Genomic DNA, 15361 nt, shown 5'->3' with positions numbered 1-15361 from the left:
AATGAAACATTGCAACTCTATTCACGGCCCCGCTTTCCGTTTGTCAAAGAGATATTTTAACATCTTACCATACTGAAAAGAATTATTCACAACAATAACAATTGTTAAAAATCTAGTTTTCACTTACTTGGTTATATCACTACAACTCATAAATTTGAATTAATTCATCCTGGTTGTATTCGTATGATCGGTCTTTTTTTTATTCGATTGTAAAGGTCGTTACTATTCTGAAGACAAAGTATTTACTAATCGGTGCATACACGATTCAACTTGAACATATTATATTTTGAGTATACGAGATTTGAATGTCTGAACAATAACTGAGAAATAATTTATCACAATTAAATCCGTAAAAGATATTTGAATGTCAGCAACTCGGTAAGGTCATAGTTACTACCACATTACCTAATTTACCCGACCAACTCGTCATGATCATTCCCGAAATCAACACAAACATGACTACTGACTTGAGTCAACCACAAAACAGCATCAAATTTTAAATCCGCTTGTAGCTTACGGCTTATTTGAATGCGGGTTATGTTTTGTTGTAATTGAGTGTACGGAAATAGTATTACGTCTCGACATCTCACCATCTTGCCATCAACAAAAGAGTAAAATACACAAACCTTGTCAAGTCAATCCGTTTGTAACTCACCGAACCAAAGCAAAAAGTGTCCATACGAAAAGTAGACAAGACTACGCAAGTAATCACTACAACCCACAAACATATCAAGTTCGGTTTTAGGCATATACCACCAACTCGTCTTTTTCGTTCAACTGTAAAAGTCGTTACTATTTTGCAAGACAAAGTAATGACTACTCAATAGATTTTGTAAGACAAAAGTAATTACCACTCGATGCAGGCGCCTTGAGATTAACCTAACATGTTTGAGTATACAAGATTTGAAAGTATGACCATCGTAGTTTCTTACAATCGAACGTAGGTGTTATATCGAAAATTATCATGATGTAAACATAAGGATTGTCACATCGATTTGACATATGGGGTTTTGTAATGGTCTATCATGACTTGATTACTAATTTATTTGTGTTAATTAGACCCGCCGATGTGGTGAAGGTTATTATGACAGCAACAAACTTTTCACTATCATGGCTATTAACATATTGAGTTGTAAAACTATTCGTGTCTGAAATGTTCTTGATTGACAAATCATTCCACCTTGGTACAAATCACTCTGGGTATCGCGGATATCAGAAAATACTTTACAAATGTAATCGTTTCAGTTACCAAGACTAAAGATGAAACAACAATTCCGTTTGCTGGCTAACAACCGGGCAATACTTTATTGTCAGAATCTGTGACGGCGAATTGAAACATACTCATCTTACGCAGTACGAGTAAATCACTTTGGACTCCGGGCGGCGTCGTTTAATCCGTGTTAAACTCTGTTCACACTCTCTGTCGAATGTGTGAAATGTAAAACATTACGAGGTTACACTCTAAGACTTTGATCAACAGAGAAACAATTTTGAATATCTTTACTGGATGGATCCTATTCAACCGACCTTGGTTAATACAAAACTCATAACAATAATAAAATCGAAGTATGTGCTACACTGAAATCTAGAAAAATGTGTTTGTATTGTTGTTCATAGTAGTGATATCGATTTGAACCTGCGGAATAATTGTCATCATCTAACCAAACTAATGAAAGTCGTTGTCAATTTGTATGATGTTCACTGAATGCATACTAGTACTATTTGTGCAACACACACGAGCAGAGAAATTGGAAATTTTCCCATTGCCATTTGTCAAAGTAAATGTCGTCACAATACTCAGTCACTAAAAGACCATATACTTGTATGTGATTGAATCACCAACAATTAACCCGCTAAATCAAATCGTAAGGCAATTTCACGCACTCAGCGGATATTACACAACGTCGCTTTATCGGTGTGGGTTGTTTTTTCTAAATACAAATCATATCTGTCCAGTAGAAAACAATTTTCACGCAGTTGGGTAATGAAACCAGTGTGCAATATCAATACAAGATATTTTCGTGACACAAAAAATAATCAACTTACTCGATATTCTCGTAAAACGAAACTGTACACAGGTTTCATGTTTTTTGTATGACACGGAATTAATACCGATCGAAGTAACTGTGTTGGAAATGACTTTCATACAAATACACTCTATGTGGTTAACATTCTCATCGATTCTATTGTGATCAATGTATACTATATGTATTCTGGATTCATTTCGATATGGCTAAACATACAACCTCGACAGATACGAATTGTCACACACTCAACTAATATCATACCAAATAGTTATTTACAACAACCAAGACACAGAAAATTTGTTTTGGCCGTTTCGATTTTATTACTGGAGGTACTCATCACTTCGCTTAATACAATCTAGATTTAAACCCCATCGAACCTTTGGTGTCTATCGTTTTGCTGGATACGAATTATGTTAGTCTAACAGTAAACAATTTTCACAATCTTGGGTTATGAATTCAATGTGTTGGCGGTCATTCATTATTTTGTTTGTATCAACTAGTTACTTTGTAGGGTATGAATGAGCACCCTCCCACAACTCTTACAAAAGTACGAAGGATATTTACATCACACAAAGTAGTCGACTTTACTTCATATCCTCACACTACGAAACCAAATGGTTGTTTAGACTCTACAAACTTTTTTACACGAATGGTCACACATCTAAATATTCAAATAATCCAACACACAACTATAGTACTTACAGAAATATCATAGTTCTTGTAACAAAGGTGTTTATCGTAAGTCCTACACAGTCATGATAGCCGTCCGAGTTTGACTTTTAGAAAATATTATATCGATACATCTTTCAAAAACAAAACCATGGTCACTGCTTGAGAGACCTGCCAATGATATCACAATAATACAGTTACTTCCACAAAAAAAATGTATTCGACTTACTTTCCACAAATCTAACACACAAAACAATTTACTTTGCTAACGAAAAGTGCTGAGTCATCATATGATTGTCCTCACAACAATACAACTAAAACATACTATCATACAAAATGGTCGTTATAGTTTGCACCCCAACGGTACATCGTAAAAGTAACAAGTTTCAAGAATCGAGTTATTGAAAAACGTGAAAGTGTTTCTCCTGTGTCAAGTCGTTATGTTGATGAAAGTGTATATTGTAATATCATGATCAATTTGCATTCGTTGGTCACAAACTGTCACTATACTCTAAATAATTATTTTTCACTCAAACACAAAAGCATACTTGTCACCATTCGTTTTCATCAAGTACGAGTTCAAGAAACTTACTTACTACGACATGAATTGTTATTTTTATGTTGTGTAAATAGGTAATCGTTATTTTTAGTAACACTTTATCAATGTCATCGAGTTGTGCGAAAAGATTTTCATGTGGTCTTGCGGTTTTAATCGAAGCACACATCATGATCTAATGTAGAGTCGTCTCTATTGTACAACAACTCGGTAATCGAAATGCATGCATTAACATTTGAACAACGATCTTGTTTCGTCGCACCAAAAATATGTTCACTGTCACAATACTCTGCACAAGACGTGCAAATCCTTTTCACCCTCGTAATAGTATACCAACGACCACCGACGACAACGTTTAACAATACCAACGACACTGGAAACACTGAACCCACGACACTTATCCGAGTAAAAATACATTTTCCTTTGACTACATGACGCTTACCAGAGTAAAAAATATCATTATCACCTGGAGATCCACCGTTACCCGAACAACAAAACCATTTTCCTTTGGAGATCTATCGTTTACCCAGTGTAACAATACATTTTCACATGGCGATCCATCGTTTACCCTGAGCAACAAACCTTTTTCACTTGGAAATATATTTTTTCCCTGGGTAACAAACCTTTTTCACTTGGAAATATATTTTATCCCTGGGTAACAAACCTTTTCCACTTGGAAATATATTTTTCCCTGAGTTACAAACCGTTTTCACCTGGAAATATATTTTTTCCCTGAGCAACAACCCATTTTCACTTGGATGTATATTTTTTCCCTGAGCAACAAACCATTTTCACTTGACGGTCCGTCGTTTACCTGAGTAAAAATATCATTTACCTTTGGATATCTGGCGTTTACCCAGTGTAACAATACATTCTCACTTGACCATCTAACTTTTCCTAGAGTATCAATACCGTTTTCACTTGGAAATCTGACAACCACACCCGGCAATTTGGTGTTTGTTGTATTGACGACAGTTGGAAATTGATGACAACGAACAGTGACGAAAATATACACGGACAACCGGTTTCAGAGTATACCCGCGTCGGTCGTATCACATCAATATCATCGGTTAGCCACATGAAATAACAATATGCTCTTATACATCGAAATGTATGTTTTGGAAATTGGACAATAGGTTTCGATATGTCTGTGATGTCCAGGTTCGTACTTTGGATTTTCCAGAGTCAAAGTGTCTGAATAAAACACCGCCTCGACTTCGGTAAATGTTTGGCACGCAGATAACGCTGGTCGGAAATCGTGGAATTTATGTTTCCATCGGGCTAACAACTCCAGGTTACTTGTGATTTTTCTCACACGTGTTTACTATGTTGTGTCGCTCTTCATTGATCAATACATAACACGCCATTAAGTTTGAAATCGGAAACCTCGAGAAAGTATTAACCGGATCCGGATATCAACTCTGAATCGATAAACCATATTCAATTAAACATACCACAACCCGGGTTTCCATGAAAATAACAAGACATCGCACAAATCAAGTATACTTCGCGATTATTTGCCCACACAAGAATCCCATAAGCGAGGTGTATGACATTACATACATCATGGATAACATCGTGTCTAGCATTACAAACATCATGGGTGACAAATTCGTCTTCTCAAGTCTCGTCATGCACCGACTCTGTACATTCAATGTGGGGTAGACGACTTGGAGACAGACAAACAGACATATTTGACCGTAACATGGCCTTAGCATGAGAATTCGTTACACGGGTACAACGTCGCAGTCAGACGTCTTTAACAGTGATTCCGCGTATGGAAATCTTAAATCCGTTTGCGGTTTTGTAATGTAATCCGGGTTACTGTGTTTCTGCGGTGTGAAGACTAAATTCGTGTTGATCCCCCTGCAAGAGCGTGATGTCTATTTCACACCTAGAGCAATTATAAAACACATCTTCGAAACTTTTGGTCTGGTTCATCCGCTTGCATTTTGAAACGGACCATCACCGCAAGACAATTGAAAAAACTTTGTCGTTACCTGATCAATATACACGAGTAAGGATGAGACTACGCGTAACTGTCCATAGATTCCTCTGGCCCCACACCGTGGTTTTACGACACAGACAAGATGCAGCAGTGGAAATATTGAAAATGAAAAACGATACCTTGGTTACATTTGATTTGGATTTTACACCTGATGAACCATACACTCGATTGATACATTGGGATGACAACTCTATCGTCGAGGTTGAGGGAAAAGAAATGTACAGATTTGTTGGTGTCGTGGATATTCAACGAAAATCGGGGTACATGATAGTACATGGTTCGCATATATGACTATGAATGTATCGGTATGCATAATGCTCTGTTCACTGTAACGATATCATCAATGGTATTTGAACGCATAACCATGTTACGGTCAAATATGTCTGTTTGTCTGTCTCCAAGTCGTCTACCCCACATTGAATGTACAGAGTCGGTGCATGACGAGACTTGAGAAGACGAATTTGTCACCCATGATGTTTGTAATGCTAGACACGATGTTATCCATGATGTATGTAATGTCATACACCTCGCTTATGGGATTCTTGTGTGGGCAAATAATCGCGAAGTATACTTGATTTGTGCGATGTCTTGTTATTTTCATGGAAACCCGGGTTGTGGTATGTTTAATTGAATATGGTTTATCGATTCAGAGTTGATATCCGGATCCGGTTAATACTTTCTCGAGGTTTCCGATTTCAAACTTAATGGCGTGTTATGTATTGATCAATGAAGAGCGACACAACATAGTAAACACGTGTGAGAAAAATCACAAGTAACCTGGAGTTGTTAGCCCGATGGAAACATAAATTCCACGATTTCCGACCAGCGTTATCTGCGTGCCAAACATTTACCGAAGTCGAGGCGGTGTTTTATTCAGACACTTTGACTCTGGAAAATCCAAAGTACGAACCTGGACATCACAGACATATCGAAACCTATTGTCCAATTTCCAAAACATACATTTCGATGTATAAGAGCATATTGTTATTTCATGTGGCTAACCGATGATATTGATGTGATACGACCGACGCGGGTATACTCTGAAACCGGTTGTCCGTGTATATTTTCGTCACTGTTCGTTGTCATCAATTTCCAACTGTCGTCAATACAACAAACACCAAATTGCCGGGTGTGGTTGTCAGATTTCCAAGTGAAAACGGTATTGATACTCTAGGAAAAGTTAGATGGTCAAGTGAGAATGTATTGTTACACTGGGTAAACGCCAGATATCCAAAGGTAAATGATATTTTTACTCAGGTAAACGACGGACCGTCAAGTGAAAATGGTTTGTTGCTCAGGGAAAAAATATACATCCAAGTGAAAATGGGTTGTTGCTCAGGGAAAAAATATATTTCCAGGTGAAAACGGTTTGTAACTCAGGGAAAAATATATTTCCAAGTGGAAAAGGTTTGTTACCCAGGGATAAAATATATTTCCAAGTGAAAAAGGTTTGTTACCCAGGGAAAAAATATATTTCCAAGTGAAAAAGGTTTGTTGCTCAGGGTAAACGATGGATCGCCATGTGAAAATGTATTGTTACACTGGGTAAACGATAGATCTCCAAAGGAAAATGGTTTTGTTGTTCGGGTAACGGTGGATCTCCAGGTGATAATGATATTTTTTACTCTGGTAAGCGTCATGTAGTCAAAGGAAAATGTATTTTTACTCGGATAAGTGTCGTGGGTTCAGTGTTTCCAGTGTCGTTGGTATTGTTAAACGTTGTCGTCGGTGGTCGTTGGTATACTATTACGAGGGTGAAAAGGATTTGCACGTCTTGTGCAGAGTATTGTGACAGTGAACATATTTTTGGTGCGACGAAACAAGATCGTTGTTCAAATGTTAATGCATGCATTTCGATTACCGAGTTGTTGTACAATAGAGACGACTCTACATTAGATCATGATGTGTGCTTCGATTAAAACCGCAAGACCACATGAAAATCTTTTCGCACAACTCGATGACATTGATAAAGTGTTACTAAAAATAACGATTACCTATTTACACAACATAAAAATAACAATTTATGTCGTAGTAAGTAAGTTTCTTGAACTCGTACTTGATGAAAACGAATGGTGACAAGTATGCTTTTGTGTTTGAGTGAAAAATAATTATTTAGAGTATAGTGACAGTTTGTGACCAACGAATGCAAATTGATCATGATATTACAATATACACTTTCATCAACATAACGACTTGACACAGGAGAAACACTTTCACGTTTTTCAATAACTCGATTCTTGAAACTTGTTACTTTTACGATGTACCGTTGGGGTGCAAACTATAACGACCATTTTGTATGATAGTATGTTTTAGTTGTATTGTTGTGAGGACAATCATATGATGACTCAGCACTTTTCGTTAGCAAAGTAAATTGTTTTGTGTGTTAGATTTGTGGAAAGTAAGTCGAATACATTTTTTTTTGTGGAAGTAACTGTATTATTGTGATATCATTGGCAGGTCTCTCAAGCAGTGACCATGGTTTTGTTTTTGAAAGATGTATCGATATAATATTTTCTAAAAGTCAAACTCGGACGGCTATCATGACTGTGTAGGACTTACGATAAACACCTTTGTTACAAGAACTATGATATTTCTGTAAGTACTATAGTTGTGTGTTGGATTATTTGAATATTTAGATGTGTGACCATTCGTGTAAAAAAGTTTGTAGAGTCTAAACAACCATTTGGTTTCGTAGTGTGAGGATATGAAGTAAAGTCGACTACTTTGTGTGATGTAAATATCCTTCGTACTTTTGTAAGAGTTGTGGGAGGGTGCTCATTCATACCCTACAAAGTAACTAGTTGATACAAACAAAATAATGAATGACCGCCAACACATTGAATTCATAACCCAAGATTGTGAAAATTGTTTACTGTTAGACTAACATAATTCGTATCCAGCAAAACGATAGACACCAAAGGTTCGATGGGGTTTAAATCTAGATTGTATTAAGCGAAGTGATGAGTACCTCCAGTAATAAAATCGAAACGGCCAAAACAAATTTTCTGTGTCTTGGTTGTTGTAAATAACTATTTGGTATGATATTAGTTGAGTGTGTGACAATTCGTATCTGTCGAGGTTGTATTTTTAGCCATATCGAAATGAATCCAGAATACATATAGTATACATTGATCACAATAGAATCGATGAGAATGTTAACCACATAGAGTGTATTTGTATGAAAGTCATTTCCAACACAGTTACTTCGATCGGTATTAATTCCGTGTCATACAAAAAACATGAAACCTGTGTACAGTTTCGTTTTACGAGAATATCGAGTAAGTTGATTATTTTTTGTGTCACGAAAATATCTTGTATTGATATTGCACACTGGTTTCATTACCCAACTGCGTGAAAATTGTTTTCTACTGGACAGATATGATTTGTATTTAGAAAAAACAACCCACACCGATAAAGCGACGTTGTGTAATATCCGCTGAGTGCGTGAAATTGCCTTACGATTTGATTTAGCGGGTTAATTGTTGGTGATTCAATCACATACAAGTATATGGTCTTTTAGTGACTGAGTATTGTGACGACATTTACTTTGACAAATGGCAATGGGAAAATTTCCAATTTCTCTGCTCGTGTGTGTTGCACAAATAGTACTAGTATGCATTCAGTGAACATCATACAAATTGACAACGACTTTCATTAGTTTGGTTAGATGATGACAATTATTCCGCAGGTTCAAATCGATATCACTACTATGAACAACAATACAAACACATTTTTCTAGATTTCAGTGTAGCACATACTTCGATTTTATTATTGTTATGAGTTTTGTATTAACCAAGGTCGGTTGAATAGGATCCATCCAGTAAAGATATTCAAAATTGTTTCTCTGTTGATCAAAGTCTTAGAGTGTAACCTCGTAATGTTTTACATTTCACACATTCGACAGAGAGTGTGAACAGAGTTTAACACGGATTAAACGACGCCGCCCGGAGTCCAAAGTGATTTACTCGTACTGCGTAAGATGAGTATGTTTCAATTCGCCGTCACAGATTCTGACAATAAAGTATTGCCCGGTTGTTAGCCAGCAAACGGAATTGTTGTTTCATCTTTAGTCTTGGTAACTGAAACGATTACATTTGTAAAGTATTTTCTGATATCCGCGATACCCAGAGTGATTTGTACCAAGGTGGAATGATTTGTCAATCAAGAACATTTCTGACACGTATAGTTTTACAACTCAATATGTTAATAGCCATGATAGTGAAAAGTTTGTTGCTGTCATAATAACCTTCACCACATCGGCGGGTCTAATTAACACAAATAAATTAGTAATCAAGTCATGATAGACCATTACAAAACCCCATATGTCAAATCGATGTGACAATCCTTATGTTTACATCATGATAATTTTCGATATAACACCTACGTTCGATTGTAAGAAACTACGATGGTCATACTTTCAAATCTTGTATACTCAAACATGTTAGGTTAATCTCAAGGCGCCTGCATCGAGTGGTAATTACTTTTGTCTTACAAAATCTATCGAGTAGTCATTACTTTGTCTTGCAAAATAGTAACGACTTTTACAGTTGAACGAAAAAGACGAGTTGGTGGTATATGCCTAAAACCGAACTTGATATGTTTGTGGGTTGTAGTGATTACTTGCGTAGTCTTGTCTACTTTTCGTATGGACACTTTTTGCTTTGGTTCGGTGAGTTACAAACGGATTGACTTGACAAGGTTTGTGTATTTTACTCTTTTGTTGATGGCAAGATGGTGAGATGTCGAGACGTAATACTATTTCCGTACACTCAATTACAACAAAACATAACCCGCATTCAAATAAGCCGTAAGCTACAAGCGGATTTAAAACTTGATGCTGTTTTGTGGTTGACTCAAGTCAGTAGTCATGTTTGTGTTGATTTCGGGAATGATCATGACGAGTTGGTCGGGTAAATTAGGTAATGTGGTAGTAACTATGACCTTACCGAGTTGCTGACATTCAAATATCTTTTACGGATTTAATTGTGATAAATTATTTCTCAGTTATTGTTCAGACATTCAAATCTCGTATACTCAAAATATAATATGTTCAAGTTGAATCGTGTATGCACCGATTAGTAAATACTTTGTCTTCAGAATAGTAACGACCTTTACAATCGAATAAAAAAAAGACCGATCATACGAATACAACCAGGATGAATTAATTCAAATTTATGAGTTGTAGTGATATAACCAAGTAAGTGAAAACTAGGTTTTTAACAATTGTTATTGTTGTGAATAATTATTTTCAGTATGGTAAGATGTTAAAATATCTCTTTGACAAACGGAAAGCGGGGCCGTGAATAGAGTTGCAATGTTTCATTACTTGTTTCAAATCAATGTGTGTATAATCTCTAAATATGACTGGGTTGAAAGTTGTTAGTCATGTTTGTCAATCTATTTCAATTCAGACTATGTCAAAGTCCAAATATTTCATTTTGGATTATCTGGATTTACCTTTAGTACATCCGCGAATGGATTTAAAGTTGGTAAATTACCAAAATGATTGAATATTATCGGGTTAGAGATAGTTGGTATTGATTCTATAACTGTTAAAACAGCGGCGTGGAATGTGTGAATGATCCGATGTGGGTGAATGTTGGTGTCAGTAATATTCAGGTTACGTTCGATTCAACAGATTGCGTTAATAGGATTTGTCAAAGGATTTGAGTTGGGTCGAGTCAATACATTCAAATACGATTCAACTTGATCTGTGTAGTGAGTTACATTTCAAGTTGACAAACTAACACATTGATTGAATATTTTCATGGATCTTATCACGCAACTAAAGTCAGCCACTATTCGAGAGGCATGAAACATATAGCGATCGCGGGCAAGTGTCAAATTGTTGGTTTTCGAATCACGGTCTGCGCTGGTACTGTTATTCATTACTTATTACTTGATAGTAACAACCATTGACACATTACACTGTAGCGATTGGGATGTATGTAATGACAAGACGCGAGAAATGGTGATGTCTTTGGTGTTATCTTGTGAGCGATCGTGGGATTTGTAACCTATTTCACACGTTTTTGAAGTGTTGGTTTGTGAACGCGGCTATTGTTGATATTTGAAGCACCGTCTACGCCGGCTCTGTGGCAAACCAATTACCAAAATATTACATTGTCAACGATCGGCATGTATGTAACAGCGAGTCGCAAGCGATGGTTATGTCTTAGGTATTATCTTGTGAGCGATCGCGGGATTTTACCAATATTTCACACCTTTTTGGAGTGTTAGTTTGTGAACGCGGATATTGTGCGACGGCTCTGTGACAAACTTATTGCGGAAATATTACCTGCGAATATTGTGCTATCGCGGTGAAGTCACGACTGTGAACAGCAGACTATTCCGTAGGTGCGAAACAGCGGTATACAAGGTGCGAATAACCCGATCTGAAGTCTTATTCAGCTAGCGATCAATAGCGAGGAAAGACTTAGAACACGATCGGTCATTTGTCACGACTAAACTACATCATATATAATAATTTACGATATACACATTAACAAAGGTTCATTCACATGACTATTTACTTGATACATATTCAACACCGTGCGAGAGATGCATATACCGAAAAGGGTCACCGGTTCAAGACGAGTTTCGAGGCACCGGTTGAGTGATCCCTATACCGAAAAGGGTTACCGGTCGAGAGATGCCTATACCAACCCAGGCACCGGTCGGGTGGAAGGGGGATCTGAAAGGGTCACCGGTTCAGGACGAGTTTCGCGGCACCGGTCGGGTGCACCCATAAGAATCCCATAGCTCGTCACGAGCGATCATACTAACTACTGACGTAATACTATTTCCGTACACTCAATTACAACAAAACATAACCCGCATTCAAATAAGCCGTAAGCTACAAGTGGATTTAAAACTTGATGCTGTTTTGTGGTTGACTCAAGTCAGTAGTCATGTTTGTGTTGATTTCGGGAATGATCATGACGAGTTGGTCGGGTAAATTAGGTAATGTGGTTGTAACTATAACCGTAAAGAGATGCTGACATCCCAATATCTTTTACGCTGTCGTATATGGATTCAATTGTGATAATTTAATTCACGCTGTCGTATATGGATTCAATTGTGATAATTTAATTCTCAGTTATTGTTCTGACACTCAAATCTCGTATACTCAAAATATAATATGCCCAAGTCAAATCGTATATGCACCGATTAGTAAATACTCTGTCTTACAGAATAGTATAACGACCTTTACAGTTGGATAAAAATTATCGGTCCTATGAATACAACCAGATGAATTAATTCAAGTTTGCGAGTTGTACTGATATAGCCAAGTAAGTGAAAACTAGATTTTAAACACTTGTTAATGTTGTGAATAATACTTTTGAGTATGGTAAGATGTTAAAATGTCTCTTTGACAAACGGAAAGCTGGATCGGGAATAGAGTTGTAATGTTACATTACTTGTTTCGAATCAATGTGTGTATAATATCGAAACGGGACTGTGGGGAAGTTGCTAGTCATGTTTGTCAATCCTATTTCAATGCACACTACGCCAAAGTCAAAATAATCGGTTTCGGATTAGGATTTTACAATTATTTCACACCTTTTTGAATAAGCGTCAACTTCACAGAGGATTAGGGTTGGGTCAGAAATAAGTGAAAATTTGTCGGTATTCGAATCACCGGCTACGCCGGTTCTATGGTAAACTAATTACTAAAGTAACACCATGCGACTGATTACTAGATTTAGCAAACTATTTCGCACTGACTGGATTAGTGTAATAATCCATACGATAGTCCAGTATACTGTAGCACGAAACAGCTGCACAGGAAAAAATTCAGCGCGTAGGTCATTCGAAATATAGGGTGCGCGCGTAATCCTCACAACAAGCCGTGTTCGCAAAACGGATGTAGTTAGTGGGTCGCACATATCAAAACGCAAGCGCAAACATCTGTTTTTCAAAATCACACAATGTACTGCGGTTTAGTGAATTTCCCGTCGGAAATAAGTGACAATTTGTTGCTATTCAAGTTACCCACACTGATGGTTCTGATAGTCGGTATTTATTAAATCTTATCAGTGAAATCTAGTTCTGTGACAAACTGATTACTAAAATTTCACCGCGTGAGCGATCGGTATGGCTATGACACCAAGTCGTGAAAGATGGGTATGTCCGAGACATTATCTTGTCAGTGATCGCGGGGTTTTGCAAACTATTTCACACCTTTTTGAATAAGCGTTAACTTCACAAATGATTACGGCTAGAATAGAAATAAGTGACAATTTGTTGGTATTCAAGTCTCGCCGGTGATGTATCTGTTATTCGGCACTTATTACACTTATCATGAAATTAGAGTGAGAACATAAAGCGTCAAGTTGTTGTTTTCGAATTTTGATGTCGAGGTGATAAATTTACGCATTCAATTACAATTCAACTTCGGTTGTGTATTGAGTGATAGATCGATATGCCGGAAGTGGTATCTTGTGAGCGATCGTAGGATTTTACAAATATTTCACATCTTTTTGAAGTGTTAGTTTGCGAACGCGACTATTGTTGATATTCGAATCGCCGTCTGTCGCACGCACTGCGTAAATCCTCACAACAAGCCACGTTTCCGTTTGTGCGGTTATTGTTGGTGACTATGCAACACCGCGCGAGAGATACCTGAAAGTACGAATCACGAACGCACCCATAAGAACACATGGCGAATCACGACAGATCCCGTAAGAATACATGACAGACACATTTATCGTCGTTAGCATGTCACCGCACGTATACCTAAAAACATAGCATGTCACCACGAGTTTCACGTTAGCATGTCGCCGCACGTATACCCGAAAGTACGAATCACGACCACGAGTTTTCAATACGAGTCACCGCCGCAGCCTATACCCAAAAGTACGAATCACGACCACGAGTTTTCACGATATACACATTAACAAAGATTCATTCACATGACTATTTACTTGATACATATTCAACACCGGTCGAGAGATGCATATACCGAAAAGGGTCACCGGTTCAAGACGAGTTTTCGCGGCACCGGTCGAGAGATCCCTATACTCATAAGGCACCGGTCGGGTGGAAGGGGGGTCTGAAAGGGTCACCGGTTCAGGACGAGTTTTCGCGGCACCGGTCGGGTGCACCCATAAGAGACAATGGCGAATCACGACCGATCTATATAACTACTCACGTCTCAGCGCTTGCAGCAAAAAATTCGCCAGCATATGCCACGGCAAATTAGAATAATTAATTATGTTTCTCCGAGTCCATCATCGCAGTCTGTTGACACATTGACACACTGCGTGATATATGATCAAGTTACTGCTTGTAATTCGGCAATTGGACAGCATCTCATATTCCATCCAGAATGTGCTGACTAGCCTACTGATCATTACAATGACAGTCAATTTTCTATAGTTGATCGCGGCCGTTCTCTTTTTCGGTCCGTGGACATATGAGCATGCGACATTAGCCTACAGCATGCGAGACTTCGGCATGCGACAATTTGGCATGCGACAGTACATGAGCATGTGGGTTAAATTACGGGTTAGGGGTAGGTTAGGGTTGGATTTATGGTTGGTTTAGGGCAGAGGTCTCAAACTCAAACGGGCTCGCGGGCCAATTTCTTAGTTTTGATGACGCCGCGGGCCTCACCACCAATAATAGGGATATTTAACGCAGAATTTCCAAGTAGGCCTTATTTGACGGGAGCATGAAGACAGCCGTTCCAGAAACATCATGAATATGTAATTTACTATTGTACTATTGTACTATTATACTACACGCTTGACACGAAAAACAAAACATATTTTCCAATACTTGAATGAAATTGATTTTATACCGGGCAATATTTTTTCAAATAATGAGTGATAGACATCATGCGAGAGGATGCATCATGACCAATGCTCCCTCTAAGCTGCGCACGTTCGCAAACGCGCAGTGCTGACAAGGTCTCTGCGCACAGAAAATCTAAGTTGCGCACAAAAAATCCGAAGTGATGACCTTTTTTTAGTCGTTACGCACTGTAGTCCAAGGGTCTGCGCAGTGAGTTGGTGAGTCTGGGCAGATGTGTCAAAAATTAGAGGGAGCATTGATCATGACATCGTCAAACTGTCGGGTTATAATATTGCAGCTAGT

General features: G+C 37.8%; 1 long non-coding RNA gene across 1 annotated transcript; it reads right to left on the bottom strand.

Annotated features, from left to right (window-relative positions):
* Positions 1 to 12440: 12440 nt before the first annotated feature.
* Positions 12441 to 14417, bottom strand: LOC145450139 (uncharacterized). Its single transcript, XR_013918431.1, has 2 exons — positions 14056 to 14417; positions 12441 to 13999 (listed from the first exon to the last, which is right to left on the bottom strand). It is a non-coding gene; the product is annotated as an uncharacterized LOC145450139 (long non-coding RNA).
* Positions 14418 to 15361: the final 944 nt, after the last annotated feature.

Source organism: Botryllus schlosseri, chromosome 11 (genome assembly GCF_051294905.1).
Source record: "Botryllus schlosseri isolate E-star chromosome 11, Bs_hap1, whole genome shotgun sequence".
In the NCBI taxonomy this organism is placed as follows: Eukaryota; Metazoa; Chordata; class Ascidiacea; order Stolidobranchia; family Styelidae; genus Botryllus; species Botryllus schlosseri.
Note: the sequence above shows the minus strand (reverse complement) of the source record. Positions and strands in the feature narration are given on the sequence as shown.